Here is a 16029-nt window from a genome sequence, read left to right on the forward strand (position 1 = left end):
CAGGCGAGGCAGAGGTGCCTGCCAGCATCCTGGGGTTAGAAGGTAGCACTGCAGAGGACAGTAAATCACACTAAATCCAGCCCTAACGCCCTTCACAATAAATCCAACATCGAGTCCCCCACGTTCCTTCCCCCTTCTGACAGGCAGCTAATTTACCGGGTTGGTTTTCTTTCGCTAATGGCTGTTGGGGCTGATCCTCAATTAATCCTAACCAGGCTGCTCCTCTCTTATACAAAAGGACACGAAATTCCACACTTTAGCAGGCTGCGAACGCCAAGCAGCTCCAGATTGAAAGCAGAGCTGCTGACTGGGGAGATTTTCCCTGCCGCCCACGGAAGTCCTTGCTGAACAGGTGCCCAGCAGCCTGGCAGGGCAATCCTGGCAGGTCCAGCTCCCAGTGCCAGGGAGCATTGTCCGGGCTCTCTGGCATGCCCTCAGGAATGCGCTGTGCAGGGAAAGAGGCGTCTGGATGTATCTCCCAAGCAGACAAAGGGGCATCTGAATTCACTGGCTTTGGTCACAGTAGGTGGGAAATCGAGCAGCAGGTTGAATCCTGCCCTGCGGGTGTCACCCAGCCTGGGCAACGCTGCCCGATCTTCTCCAGCCTTTCTCTGGTTGGGCTCTATGCCCTGCTCTGCACGGAGCCAAGGGGAAGAGCCTGGCTCCTCCATTTCTGCAGGAGGAGCACTGACTGCCCTGCATCCCCTAGATCAAGCTTCAAGCACAGGGTGCCCCTTCCCATTAAAAACATGCCACGTTTTGGTCTGAGTTCATCCCTCTGCAGTTCTTGCCCTGCAATCCCTCTGCCTCTTCTGGCCAGGAGAAAGGCCTCTCCTGCACGGAAAGCCCACTCTGCTCAGGGACCACGGAGACTTCCAGGCTGGGGTTGAGCTGCTTTCCACCATGTCCCTCATCCCTGGGTGCAGGTGAGGACGGGTGGACCCTGGGATGCAGGTGATGGTTCTGCAACCAGGAGCTCCGTCACTGAGCACTGCAGCTTCTGTCAGACCCAGGGCTCTGCATCCCTGACATTAACCCTGTGTGGCAAGGCAGGTACCGGTGCCTACAAGTTTTCAGCTGGCACAGAGGGTGCATTACTCATCCCTGGTGCCTCAGCAGCCTTAGATAATATCTCAGCATAAGCAAAAAGCAAAAAAAGACTCTCGCCAAGAAAGCAGAAGGGAAAGCAAGAACATCCTGAAGCTGTCTCTGACACTCCTCGCCTCTACCTGTGGCGTGTTGCATCTCTGTCCCCCTGCTTCAGCACAGAGACCTACTCCTCAGAAGACCTCTCTTATCTCCAGCAGAATGATTGATAGCCTGGGCAATTGGTTTTTAATAACACCTGAACACCTGCAGGCCTCATACAGTTATCCCAAGTGCCCAGCTCACTGCACCATCAGCTGCTCTGGTTGCATGGACAGCAAGCAGGTTCCTGATGCAGGCTGCAGCAGCCTCATGGAGGGGTCAGGTGCAGGGGCACACCACATTGTGCCTTCCACAGGGAGATGTGGAAGAGAGCAAAGGGAGCTGCCTTTCTGCTGGGATCACCCAGGCATGCCTCTGCTTCCCAGGCAGAGCAAGCAAGCCTGGGCACCTGACCAAGCAGCACGGCTCACTGGGCTGGCTTGGCAGAAGCAGTGCTGGCAGTGCCAGTGCTAGGAAGTGTGTCTCCATTCCAGAGTGTCACCCCACTTTGGTGCTGAGCAGCCATGAGCTGCAGTGCCACAAAGGCATAGGAAGTTTTGTTTAAACATGAGGAGGAATTTTTTCCCTGTGAGGGTGACAGAGCCCTAGAACAGGCTGCCCAGGGGGGCTGTGGAGTCTCCATCTCTGGAGATATTCAAAACCTGCCTGGACGTGTTCCTGTGTGATCTGCTGTAGGTGCTCCTGCTCTGCAGGGGGGATGGACTGGATGAGCTTTGGAGGTCCCTTCCAGCCCCTGACCTTCTGTGATTCTATGATTCTGTGACTTCCTCACAAAACTCTGTGGGTGAAGGAAGAGCAAGATCTGCCTGGCACATCCCACTGCAGACACAGTGCCTGCCTGCACCCCTTGTGCCTCCGCAGGCAGGACAGGCAGGAGCAGGCTTTGTGCTAAGCAGGCACAGGGCAGGGAGGCAGCAGTGGCCGATGTGCCCCAGCCAGCTCCCTTGCTTGCCAGGACCTCTCTTCCATGTGTGCCAGGTTTTCTGACCCTGTGCCCCGTGCAGGCTGGGCATTTCCCCCCTCTCCAAGGAGGACATGATGTGCACATTGGGAAATGCTCCTTTCTCTCTGGCTTGAAGGCCCTTTTTCCCCTGTTGTTTGAGGAATGCTGTTTGAATTAGCTCCACGGATTGCAAACAGACCCCGTTGTTTTCCTTTCCCAATGCAGGGAGGCTTCTGTTCTCTTTGGCCTGCTGGATTAACCGGGGGGCCTCACACACTGACCCCTCTGCAGCTCAGGGAAGCTAATTTAATCCCAATATTGTTACAGATCACAGCAGGACAGATCTCACAGATTCCTTGAGGCAAAGCAGCGCTGAGCTCTGGCAGGGACAGCAGCAGGCTGTGTTTGGAGAGCCAGGAGCTGCTACCATTTTTTTCTTTTTATAAAATTTCCTCTACAAAACTCCTGAGGTTGGAGGAGAGCAGTGCTGGGGGCTGGGGGGCACAGCCTGGGCACAAGGGTCCCTCTGAGGAGCTGCTTCACCTGCATCCCCCAGCATCCCCTTGCACACAGGAGGGTGGAGGGCCACCCTGGACCCCAGCTGGTAAAAAGAAGATGCAGAGTGGCATCTGCAGCTATTTCTTCCTCCTCAGTACAGTTTTTCCTCCCTTGGTATCTGCTTCCAGGGCTGGGTTTTTGGTGTGTGTTGTCATCAGGGCACAGAGAACAGCAAAGCCCAGCAGGGAGGGTTTGCAATCACCTTTCTCAGCCAGCTCAGCACTTCGATTCCTCCCCACCTCCCTTCCCTTACACAAGCCAGGGTTTGGCCACAGCAAAAGCATTGGTGAAATGGACACTTCTGCCTGCAGCCTTTTGTCCCACAGTGGAGCCTGTGGAAAGGATCTATGATGTGATGCTGAAAAAAAGTCATCCAGCATGAACCTCACTTGCATTTTCTTGAGGGAGCTCTGTCCTCTCCTCCTGCATGTGATGCCTCAGCTCTTCCTCCCCTTGCTCTCACAGCCTCACCTGAGGTAGGGCAGAGGAAGCTGAGCTGCGCCACAAAGGCAGCCCAAGCCCTGACCCATCGCACGGTGCTGATCCGTTTCCAAAGCACAACAACCTCCTCACTCTGGCTGAAGCAGAGTCTGCGCCACGGCCACCATGCGAGGGGACAGCCAGTCCAGAGGGCAGGGCGGGCAGGGGGCCTGGGAGCCCCCGGGACTGGCGGGGGAAGCCCTGCCTCTCCCAGCATTGCTCTGGGGGCTTTGATGTTCGGGAAAAGTAAATTGCTTTGGGACGCTATTAAAGAGAAGTTTAAATGATGACACACCACAGGGCTGGGACTTCCAGCGTTTCTTGTAACTGCATCCAGAGCTGGAAGTGGAAGAGGCCACTGGCACAGGCAAGAGGACACGAAACTGCGAGCCTCTGCAGCAGGAGTGGCTCCATGAACAGCTTGTCCCTCTCCAGGCTTCTGTCCCCTCCCTTCTGCCTCCACTGCTGTTGCGCCCAGCAGCAGAGTAGGAGCTGGTGCTGCCACGGGGCTGGGCTGGCCCAACTTCCCCAGCAGCACAGGGCAGAATTTGGGGAGCAGGGATGGGGTACCCAAGGGACCCACAGCCCAAAGGAGGCTGGGCGCAAGGACAGGAGCTGGGCATGTGGGCCCTTGCTTGAGCCCATCCTCCTCTCAGCCATGAGCAGCTCTTGGGAACATTCCTGCTGGATGACATTTCCCAAGGCATTGGGAAAAGAAGAGGGGAAAAAAAAAAGGGCACTTTTTTTTTCCCAATATAAATTCTTGCAACATGAAAAAACCCCACACAATAGCTGCAAGCTTTGCAACGGCTGGGGGTAAAAAGCTACAGCTTGACATGGAAATAGCACTGCCAGCCCAGCAACTGCTTGGGTCCCAAATGTGAGACATCATCTGTGGCAAAGCCCCAGAGGAAGGACACACAGCAGGAAGCTTGCAATTACTGTGGGCTCCCATCGCTGCATGGGGACACAGGCTGGTGACCTGGAGAGTCATAGACTCATAGAATCAAGCAGGTTGGAAGAGAGCTCCAAGCTCAGCCAGCACAACCTAGCACCCAGCCCTAGCCAAGCAACCAGACCATGGCACTGAGTGCCTCATCCAGGCTTGGCTTCAACACCTCCAGCCACACAGACTCCACCACCTCCCTGGGCAGCCCATTCCAATGCCAATCACTCTCTCTGACAACAACTTCCTCCTAACATCCAGCCTAGACCTCCCCTGGCACAGCTTGAGGCTGTGTCCCCTTCTTCTGTTGCTGCTTGCCTGGCAGAAGAGCCCAACCCCACCTGGCTACAGCCTCCCTTCAGGGAGCTGCAGACAGCAATGAGCTCTGCCCTGAGCCTCCTCTGCTGCAGGCTGCACACCCCCAGCTCCCTCAGCCTCTCCTCACAGGGCTGTGCTCCAGGCCCCTCCTCAGCCTTGCTGCCCTTCTCTGGACACCTTCCAGCACCTCAACATCTCTCTTGAACTGAGGAGCTCAGAACTGGACACAGCACTCAAGGTGTGTCCTGAGCAGTGCTGAGCACAGGGGCAGAAGAACTTCCCTTGTCCTGCTGCCCACACTGCTCCTGAGCCAGCCCAGGATGCCATTGGCTCCTGCCCACCTGGGCACACTGCTGCCTCATGTTCAGCTACTATCTACCAGTACCCCTAAGGCTCTTTCTTCTTGGCTGCTCTCAACTACTCTGGCCCCAGCCTGTAGTGCTGCTTGGGGATGTTGTGGCCAAAGTGTAGAACCCTGCACTTGGCCTTGTTAAATCTCATCCCATCAGCCTCTGCCCACCCATCCAGCCTTCAACAACCTGCTGCAGCAAGAGCAAAGAGCCATGGTTGGCTGTCTGGGTGCTGGGAACAACACAGGGCCCAGAGTGACTCTCTGGTTTTGCTCCTTGCTACCTCAGCTGTGCCATTGCAGAAGGCAGGCTGCGTGCAGAAGGGATCCTGAGGTGGTTGGGGGACCCTTGGATAGTTTTGGTACATTGGGGTGGCCTGAGGACACTGCAGGCACAAACCAGATGGTCCCCACTAACCCACACAGGACACTGTGTGCTTTGGTTGTACCAAAGGGGCACCCAAGGGTGAATAGTGCCTGTCCCCATGTCAGACTGCACACGTCAGCCCTGCACAGGCAGGCAGATACCATGACAGCACTGCACTGAAACCAGCCTGGAGGCATCTCAAAGATGTGCAGATGTGGCACTGAGGGAGGTGGTTCAGGGGTGGATTTGGCAGCCTGAGGTTTATGGTTGGACTCGATGAGCTTTATCTGTCCTTGCCAACCCCAGGGGTTCTGTGACGTTGAGGGAATCCTTGTGCAGCATAAGATGCAGCAGGTGCTTGCTCCACTGCATTCTCAGAGGTTTCCAGCACACCTGTAATTATTTTAATCACAATTAAAGACTAACCCCTTGGACTGGCCCTGCACAGCCTGCCTGCTGCTGCACCATAGCTGCCCACAGCTCTCCAGAGTAGCCCTGAGCACGCTGCTGAGGAAGGGCTGCAGCTACCTGCTCTGTCCTAAGCTAAATCAGAAACTGAATGCAGTGCCCTACAAGGAGATGGTCCTGAGAGGTTGTGGTGACTGCAGAGAAATGGAGAGGAGCCAGGCACAGCCCTGGTACTGCAGGGAGGAGAAGGGGCAGCGCAGGGGCTGATCCAGCTCTCAGGGATGGCAGAGGCAGGGAAGAACAGAAGGGACCAGGAAAAGGGAAGCTGAGATGAGGAGGATGAGGGGAAGATGAAGGATTGTCTCATTTAACCTGTCTGTGGCCAAACTCCAGCAGCTGCTCCATTACCCAGTGACCCTTCCCCAGCAGAGAAGGGGGATAGGGGAAAAGGAGGCTCACAGGTTGAAATGCAAATGGATTTAATGAAATAGATGTTCTCCAGAGGCCCCTTCCAGTCCCTTCTGTCCTATGGTCCTATGAAACACCCAAACTGGTGCCAACATCAGTACAAAACATACCAAGTTACACTAAGCCAACCTAAGGTGCAGTGGTCACAATATCCAGGCAGGCAGCCCTAGAGAGCAGGAGAGGAGCAGAGTGAGGAACAGCCCAAGCAGGAGGCTCCTTTCTCCTCCAACCTTTATGCCAAGTGTGATGCTCATGGGCTGAACACACCTGGAGCCAGCTCATGTCAGAGCTGACTCAGAGCTGCTGATGGCCTGCAGCCCAAGGTGGCCTGAAATTCAGTCCCAGCAAAACCAGGAAGGGGAGTGTAGGGCAGGATGGCTGCCATGCCATGCCATGCCATGCCATGCCGTGCCATGCCATACCGTGCCATGCCGTGCCATGCCGTGCCAGCACAGCCCAGTCCCAGTCACAAGCCCACAGCTCGGTGGGAGGGGTGAGCTGAAAAGCTGCAGCAGCTCAGCCCTCTCTCTCTCTCTCTCTCTCTCTCTCTCTCTGCCTTTTCCTTCTGGGTTTTCAGAAGTGTTCATCACAGAGGACCTTGAGCTGAGGCTGGTCCAGCTTGCACCTCTCCTCAGCCCACTCTGCAGCACTTAGCACACACAGTGTCCACTTCATACCTGTGTCTGCATGGAAGCATTGCACGGAGCTTAAACACATAGAGCTGAGATGACAGCCTGAAGAGCAGCATGGACTGAGCATGGCTTTAAAAGCTGGCAGAGCAGAAAACAACTAGCCCAGGCAAAGACAAGAACGGGTCAGGAAACCTTTGCTGAGTGCTCAGATGAGCAGTGGAGCCGGAGCTGCCCAAGCCCATTCTGGGCTCCAAAGTGCACAACACATACGTGGGAAGCACAGGGCTTTAGCTCTGCATCTTTGCTCCCCTAGAAAGAGCTTAGGTTTTGCTAGAGAAAACTGCCTGTTGCCAGTCGCTTCCAGATGAGCTCTCAGCAAATGTGCATTAGAAGCTGCTCCTTGGAGGTGCCTTTTCTCTTACTAGAGGGAAGAGTAATAATGCTGCAGTGACAGTAACGTCAGCAAGAGAGCTACCACAACCATGACAACTCCTTGTAGTGCCTCTGTCCTGGGAGCTCTGGGGTTTCATTTCCAATTAAGCTTTTCATATGGTAACGTTCAGAATTGTGATGGGAGATGAGGCTACTTTTGTCTAAAAGAGAGCATACTTTCACTGTTGTGCCTGGCCCAGGAATCAGTTCTCCACTATTAAAATGTCATTTAATTTATCTCCACGGATTTTGTGATGAGTAGGATTGGTTCTAAGGAGACTATTAAAGGAGAACTTTTGAGTTATTAAATGTATGTGCGAGGAAGCTGAGCTCTGGCATCCTCTGATAACCAAATTTCTTCTCTATCCTCCACTATATCCATCATGATAAAAGCCCCTGCCAAAGCCCTAACTCAAGCCATGCTTCTGGCATATGGTGAAACGAATCAGAGAGAAAGAAAAAGAAACCCACAAGATGCTCCAGTCCATTTTTTTTTTTAATCAAAGTTTCAAGGATATTGATGGTTTACCTCATAAGGTAAACATTTGTAGCCCAGTTGCTTTCCCAGGGTTAAACCAGACACAAGTGGCTAGCTGAAACTGCAACTAATTTGCTCTGACAGACCCCAGTCAGCTTCAGAATGAGTTTCCTTGAAGCTCGCAGGCCTTTGTGCACCGAGCAGCACCACTGGTACCTTCCCAAGGGGGGGCTGCAGGGTGATCCCATTTTCCAGGGGTGAGCCTGTCAGAATCCCATCATTCCCCCTGTTTCTCTCCCTGGCATGTCACTGTGCCCCCAGGAGCACGGGGACCACTGGACTAAACCGGACGCCTGCTTGGCCACTGGCATCTGAGACAACCTGAGGCAGGTCCCCTTGCACTGCAGGGATGGCTGCTTGGGTATGTTCCCCCCCAGGCCCTCACCATTCCCAGGTACAGCCTAAGGGGTAATGAAGGGCGGGGGGGGTTGGGTCTGTTCTGCCTCCTCCAGACTGCATGCAACAGCCTGGACCACAGAGCAGCTTTCAGAGCTGTGTCTGTTCTCCCCTGGATGCTGGCTGAGTGAGGATGACACTGCAGCCTTCCTCCTTGGCAGAGCCGGGATCAGTGCACCCCTGCTCCAGCAGCACGTTCCCTGCCTGCTAACCAGGGGGAAGCAGGGCCTGACACCAGCCAGCACCCATCTGTGCACTGACCCCTGGCCCTGCTGAAATCTCAGTGCCTTGGAGATCCAGGTCCTCTTTGGGCTCCCAAGCCTCCCTTGAGCAGGGCAGTGCCACTCTCCCCATGCCTAACGCCCTGAGCAGTGCTTGTCCAGCACTGCCACGGAGCCTGCTGCTCACCGTGCTGGCACTAGGGCTCAGCAGAGGAGACTGCACAAATGATCTTTAGCTTGGATCCAGACCCGCAGCGCTCTCTGCTAACAGTACCTGCAGCGTTTGAGGTTTCCTCTGCACCTCTTTGTAGAGTCTGATTTTATTGCTTCCCCGATGCAACAGCTCATGGAGCAGAGCCCCAGCAAACCGTGCCGTGAAAAGAGCTCCTTTCCCTAAGAGCATCTCCAGGGCATAACAACGGCTCTGAAGCCAGGAGAGAGCCAAGATGATTTCACCACCAAGGCTGGCATCGCCCCCAGGACTTAGCGTGGTGCACAGCACCTTGTTGGCACGGCTGCATGCCCGCCCGGCGGGTCGCCGTGCTAGCACAGGAGGGCAACGTGCCCGTGCAGTCCCGGCAGCTGCTGCAGAAAGCTGCTGCTCTGCTTTGCGTAGCAGTCAGAGCCTGGGAGCTACTGGTTGCAAACACTGGAAACCAGTGAGCAGGCTGAAGTGGAAGAAGGGAGAGGGCTGCCAGCTCCCAGCTGCTCTCGGCTGCAGGAGCTGGTGGAAGATTAGCCCAGGAGCGTGTCTTTACAAATTGTCGGCTCCCAGAGTACACAAAGCAAAGCTCTGAGGACTGAGTGGCTCAGCGCAGAGGCAAAGGCTTTGGGAACCTGACAGCACTCTCTACCCAGACACGGACACGGGGAGCCTGGCTCCCCACGGCGCTCCCAGAGCGCTGCCTGCCCCATGGCAGCTCAGTCGCAGTGGATGCGGTGTTGGTGCTGGTGGCTCGGAGCAGATCTCTGCTGCCTGCAGCCCTGTGGCTGTTGGCTGAGCCACTCCCTCCCCAGACTGGTGCCCCACAAACCAGAGCGGGTTTGCTAAGTGACCGCAGGTCCCTCCTGGCATGTCCTGGCTCAAGGAAGCCATCTGCCCTGGAGCATGGGGAGGCTGCTGGAGTTGCTTCTCTACCCCACACAGCCTCAGCCTTCTCTGCAAGGCGTCAGCCCGGGGGCCCCCGGGCAGACTGAGCCCCCTGCGGAGAGCCTGCAGACAGGCCCAGACCTGCAGCGGCCAAGAGCAGTGCTAGGTGAAGCTGCCACCACCTAACTTCTACAGCCCTCCCAGCCTGGCATCGTGTCCTGCCCCAGATAGGGAGAGAGATGCAGGACTTTGTGGTAGAGCTGCCTGTCCCCATTGCCCTCAGCTGACACCATGGCAAGTTCTTCTCCCCATTCCAACACCTTGCCTGGATAACGCTGAGAGGCTTTGCCATGTGCTGACTCCAAGAAGACCCCATCCCTCTACCTGCCACTGCTTGAGGGCACAGGGACGTGCCAGACACTCTCCCCATGCCCTTCCTTCAACCGTCCTTCCCCTAAACAACGCCAACCCCAAACGCACAACATCAGTCACGCTGCTGGAAAGCAAACACACGCCAGGCTGCAGCAGGGCACGGGGAAGAAGCTCTCTACCCACCACCCTCTGCCTGCTGCCCGTTCCCTGCTGCCCTCCCGTGCGGGAGGCTGGGGCCTCCCCGCTGGCTGCCCTGTGGCGCGCGGCAGCGGAGCTGGGAAGCTCTCGCTACTTGTTTCCCCGGGAACTTCCGACGTTTCAAAAACTGTTTTCGTTCTGGCTTGGAAGGAAGACAACTATTTGAGAAATTTCCTGGATAACATAAAAGTTTAAAGTCTCCCCCAAAAGGAGAAGAGGAGGAGCAGGCTATCTCGCCCCTCGCGTTATGTCATCTCATGCCGAGCTCGTGGCGCGCCGCAACGAAGTTGCAGATGACTTTGTCGTGAGCAGATGTAAACAGAAGTACAAATAATGTCAGCAAGAGAGGAGCAGTGAAATACTGAAAGGAGAAATTCTCTACAACGATTTTCTTTCCCCCCCACCCTCCTCTCTCCTTTTGTGCAAATTAATTCTCCGTGGGAAATGGCTCAGATTTTATACAAGAGCAGGGTTTGGCCAAAGCAGCTCTTCTATTGTCCGGAGCAGGAGGAACACCCTGCCAGTGTTCCCCACCAGCCCCGGCCAACAGCGTAGACCAGCAATGATGTTGCTGCAGCCGGGTTGGCTCTGGGATGTCCCCTGCCCCTGCTCCCTGCCCGTGCTCGACCACTTATCTTGTTTCTCTGGAGCCAAGGGCAGCGTGTTCCGCGGTCAGCCTGGCGCAGAGCGGGCCCCGGCTGTCTGCCGGCAGAGATAACACCAAGATGGATAAAGGCAGGCGCTGGAGGTAACGGCACGAAGCAGCATCTCCGCTGGGAGAAGAGGAGGAGGTCGCATGGTCCCACTCTGCCATGGCTGGGAACGGTGCTTACCTTGGCTCAGCTCTGCCTGGCCGGGGCTGGCTCCTGCCCTTCCTGTGCCTGATGCATCGCCCGCCCGGGCAGCTGCTCAACGCCAGCACCGCTGCCCTTCGCCGGGGCTCTGTGGCGGGTGGACCTCCGGGCGCCGGCTGGCACCCATCCCCCTGTCTGCCCTGTGCCTCTCCAGAAAGGCACTGCTGGGAAGGAGCGCCGAAGCTCATGTCTCCAGCGCTGTATCCACCCCTTCCCACCCTCTTGGGGTTCGGTCCTGCCAGTTCCACTTGTGGGCTGTCCTCACCACTTTGGGCCTTTCTACCGCTCCCCTTCTTGTGGCTCCGGATGTCACCACAGACACGCTTTTATGAGAGTGGGCTTGTGCAAGGCTTGTATAAAGTGTTCTCAGAAATACGAGGTCTTGTCATTTGTAAAACTAATAAAAATGTCCAATAATTTTTACAAGGGGAAAAATGAGTCACTGGATGGCACATTTCTCATTGCTGGCATTTTACAATTAAAATGAGCATCTATTGAATCAATCCAAAGCTCTTATTGTTAGCAGACACTAATAACTTCCTGAGCTATTGAAGATCCTTTTTTTTTTTCTTTTCCTGAAGAAACATGACCCCCTGACCATGGCATTTCTCGTCGAGAGCGGTATCCAGCTGAGACCAGCTCTGCTCAGCTCCTGCTGGAGTGGTTTCAAACACATCCTGATGAGACTGGTGGCTATAACTGGGTGGGAAATTGTTTTGAAGCCCTCAAAAATGTTCAAGATTTCAAAATTTTTCCCGCTCCGCATGGGGATGAATCCAGAATTGTTGAGTGTTTTTATCCCACTTCCCCCCCCCCCCCCCAAAAAAAAAAAAAATTGAGTCCTCATGGAAACCAGCCCTGGAATAGCCAATGGCTATCAGTCAGGCTGAGCTGGGCAAAGCGGGGACTCCACTGCGCTGGCATGAGCCAGCTTCTCCTCCCAGGGTGGGACACTCATCCCAGACCTTGTGACCTTCTCTGGTGAAAAATGAACCCAATGAAACTTTCCCCGTTTCACTGCAGCAGTTGGGTGTGCGTGGCCCAGCTCTGGGCCACCCTGCACAGGAGCCACCCCGCACAGGAGCCACCCCACACAGGAGCCACCCCGCACAGGAGCCAGACTGGCAAAGCGGGGCCATCACCACCTCCTGCCTCCAGGAGACAGAGACTTTTGCAGCTGCTTGCGTTTCCAAAAGCCTCTAGAAGCTGCAGGACAGTATAGGAAAGGCCTCGTTTTCAACAGGCACTCAGCTCATCTGCTGCTGTCTCCTGAAAATCAGCCTCCCTCCAGATGTGTGAGGATGGATCTTGGTAACCAGTCGCCACCTCCTTTTGGAAACCCTGATGGGAAATGAGGGATGGTCTGGGAGGGGTTGGTTGTGAAGCAGCCCCATAGCAGCACAGGGTGCAGCCTTGGGCTTTGGGTGACCTTTTTATGTTGATGCTGGCATCTCTTTTGTTCTGAACTTCCTTGTGGATGGCATGTTTTAGGGGTGTTCTTTTCCCACACATGGCCACCTGCACATCCCCAAGGCAGAGGGAGAAGCCCTTTCCCTGCCATGACATCAGGAAAGAGAAGACAAATTCTCCCCACGTGCACACAGAACACAGTGAGCTTCTGGATGAGAATGGACATCTTTCTTTCCAAACCCCAAAGGACCCTGGGCAGCCAGGCTGCTGTCATCTGTGGGGAGGTTCAGCCCCTGTTTGTGCGATCAAACACGTGCAAAGCTGATGAAAAACTGCCATGAAATCCCAGTGCACAGCAGCAACAATGAGCAAGTGCTGGCTTCCAAGCACCGAGTGCCCTGCCAAGGAGCTGGCAAGTACAGACCCTGCTGGGCTGTGGTGATCCAAATACTGCTTTTGCCACTGCAGCACCTCCTCATGCAGGTCTGTGAGAGACATGCCCAAACAGTCACCTCTCCAGGAGCCTGCTGAAGCCCTTTGTCAGAAACGAGTGCCCAAAAGCCTAACACACATCCATGCTGGAGACCTCACTCTGTCCTCCCTAGAAGAGTCCTCATCTGCTCTGAGTAGAGGACTGGAGCAGGCACTTGGTGTTTTCTGGTTGAACAGCCCAAACTGGGCACATCAAAAGGATGCTCTGCTCCCCATGCACCACACTCCCTCCGACCTCTCCCCTCCTTCCATCCTCCGATGTTTCTCTGGTCCTTTCTCTTGGGAAAGCTCTTTGGGAGTGGGGATGCTTGCTGCAGGGCCCAGATGTTGGGGACAAGCAGATGAAGTTGTTTTCCATTCTCCTTTGTTGTGCAATGGCTCCAGAGCTGGAGACACTTCCCACTTCTTTTCCTTTGCTACTGAACACGGGGCTGGGGCCGACAATGTGCATTGTCATTTATGAGCACTGCAAGACCCTCCTGGGACCTACGTGCATAAATCTTGCGCTTGCTTTAGCATTCCTCGTCCCTCCTTGCGACACAGCTTCTGCCTGTGCCCCGCATCTGCGAGACAGCTCGGCAGGAACCGGAGCCCTGCTCCCCAGAGCACCAGGCTGCTCCGCTGCCATGCTCCTCTGCTCTCCTGCTCCAAAGGGAGGGCCGTGGGAACCAGCTGCTAATCCAGGCTGTCCCAGCCAAGGCCCCGCCGCGGCTGCCAGGTGCCGGAGCGCAGCGTGTGCAGCGGGCACTGCCGGCAGCCGGCAAGAGGTGCCAAGAGCTTCCCTTTATGGCTGCTTGTTTCCTGTTAAATTTTTATGGGATTCCCTCAGCGTGCAGATTTATGGACGTGCTTGCCTGGCCTCGGAGGCTCAGGAGCCTGCTGTGGGCAGCGGCCAGAGGCTGGCAGGGCCAAATAAGGAGACCTGCTGCCAGGAGGGAACAAGGCTAGGGTTCCACCTGCCTGCCTGGTGCCAAGGCAGTGATTGCCTGTGCTGAGAGGACAGCCCCGAGCACGGGGTGCCAGCAGCCCAGCCACAGTCCCAGCTGCCCATCCCAGCAGGGACAGCTCCCAGGTGTCAGCGCAGGCGTTCATCCCCAGGCTCCCGCGGTGCTGCCTTGTGCCTGGCCCGGAGCGGGTTTGGCGTCCCCGCCGCGGGCTCTCATCGGCTGATGTCGCAGGATTTCCTCACCCCGCCGGGAGAGCACAATAGCGAGGACAGGCTGCTCCCCAGACACCCTAATCCCTTGGCGATTGTGCCGCGTTTCGGGGGGTGACAGCAGTTCAATGAAGGTTTGCAAGGTTAGCAGGAACGTTAATCCTTACAGAAGAAAAATGTGACAATTATTTAATGCCGTGGCTGGGAGCTTTTGTGCTGCCCTTAGTTTGATGTGTTTGCACCGGGCAATGTCTCATCTAAAGTCCCGCTGAGGACAAATGCTGCACAGGCTACCTGGGCACTGGCTGTGTGTCTGCCGGGGCTGTGGGGTACAAGAGGGGATGGGCACCTGCGGTGGATGATGCCAGATGTCTACGCAGGCTGGCGCCGTGTCCCCTGCATCTGCATCCCTTTGAGTTTTCATTGAACAAGGGAGTTTCTGCCATCGTCCAATGCAAGCACAAACATGCACACAGCCAGAGCACATGCAGATGGCTCTAGGAGCAGCAGAGATTTTTGTTGTCTGAATTTAGCTCCCAGAAAAGGGGGTATCTGCTACAGTCCAGAGATGTTGCAGAAGAAATGCAGGTGTTGAACTTCTGCACGCCAAACCTAACCTATGGTGTGGTGAACTGTAGGAGAAGAACATGTTGGACACAGGTCTGCTGAACAGGGAGTGGGGACCCTGCCCCAAACTTGGCCCAGAGAGCTGCAAGGGAAGGGGCAGATGATTGGGGCGGCAGGCAGAGACAGACAGGGGACCCTGGGTCACTAGACATTGATACCCGGGACTTGTGATGAGATCCTCTGAGCAGAGGGAGGGGAGGTTGCCTCTTCCCTGCAGATGTGCCCTCTGGTCCCTAGGGGTGGCTAGCAGGGTGGGGAGCACCCCCATGAGAGTCTGCAACAGCTGCCGGGGGCTGGAGGAGACGTGCGAGTGCAATTGTGTCAGGGCAGAGCCCAGCCGTGTCCCACAGGACAGCAGTTCTGGCACTGCAGTAGCTGGGAGGTGCAGGGATGGAATAGCCTGGGCGCTGCCAGACAGCTTGTGTGCAGAGCTGTGCCAGCCATCGGGGATTTCTCTGGCTGCAGGGACGGAGGGCAGGGAAGGAAGGGATAAAACACTGAGATCACAGACGGGATCCCGCCCGCTTGCCCGCAGGCAGGGCACGGCACGGCAAGGCACCACGGCACCCTCCAACCTGCTCCTGGGGCACCGGCGAAAGTGCTGAGTGCTGTCCCTGCCTGACCCCACACAGCCACACCGACAATCCCGGGCAGCAGGAGCAGCCAGGTTTGGTGGGAATACAACAACCAGGACATGGCCAGCAGGACTGGGGGACGCTGCAGTAGTGCCTGCTGATCCAGACAGGCTGGGGTGGCATCTCTGCTTGGCCTGAGGCACCTTCTGGGATGTCCCGTGTGTGAGACTCAGCCTTCAGCCTGTTCCAGCTTCTCGTGTCTACCTACACAGCTAGGACACCAAACCGACCTCTCTGGAGAGAGAGGAGACGCAGAAGGTGGCCCTGGAGCACGCAGAAGGTGGCCCTGGAGCACCCAGAAGGCTCCTGAGAGGCTTGGGGCAGCTTCTCCACACTTGCCTTTTCCCTGCCTGCAGCTCCTGGCCACAATCATCCCCGCACACACCGGGCAAGGTGAGTGCCACCGCCACAGGTCCGGCTGTCAGCCGGTGCTGGCGATGGGCACCAGCCCGGGTGGGAAGCAGGACGCCCCTGCTCCCGCGGCGCCGTGCATGCGTGCGCTGCTCTCTGCGTGTCTCAGGCACTGCGGCTCGCTGCACTTCAGGCTCTGCAGGCAGAGAGCACAAATCTGCCTCTGATTAAAAGAGCCCTTTGTAATCTAACCTATACGAGCCTGCACTTAACACCCATCATCCTGAGGAAAGCCCAGGCTCTTTTCCAGCCAGTTGGGCTCCGTGCCTCCAGGGCAGATCTCCCAGGGACATGAGACTGCCGGGGCAGGAACTTGGATGCGTTTCTGTGCGGATTCTTCCCCCTTCTAGAGAGGCACAATGGGGCTTTGCATGAGTGATACAAACATGCCAGTTGTACTTAAGGTTGACAAATAATGTAAACCACACAATCTGGTTTGAGGGAAACGACTTCACCACAATTTATTTTAGTGCTTTAAACATCACGCCAAACTCTGTAGTGAATTGCTAAATTAATGCC

Source organism: Pogoniulus pusillus, chromosome 37 (genome assembly GCF_015220805.1).
Source record: "Pogoniulus pusillus isolate bPogPus1 chromosome 37, bPogPus1.pri, whole genome shotgun sequence".
NCBI lineage: Eukaryota > Metazoa > Chordata > Aves > Piciformes > Lybiidae > Pogoniulus > Pogoniulus pusillus.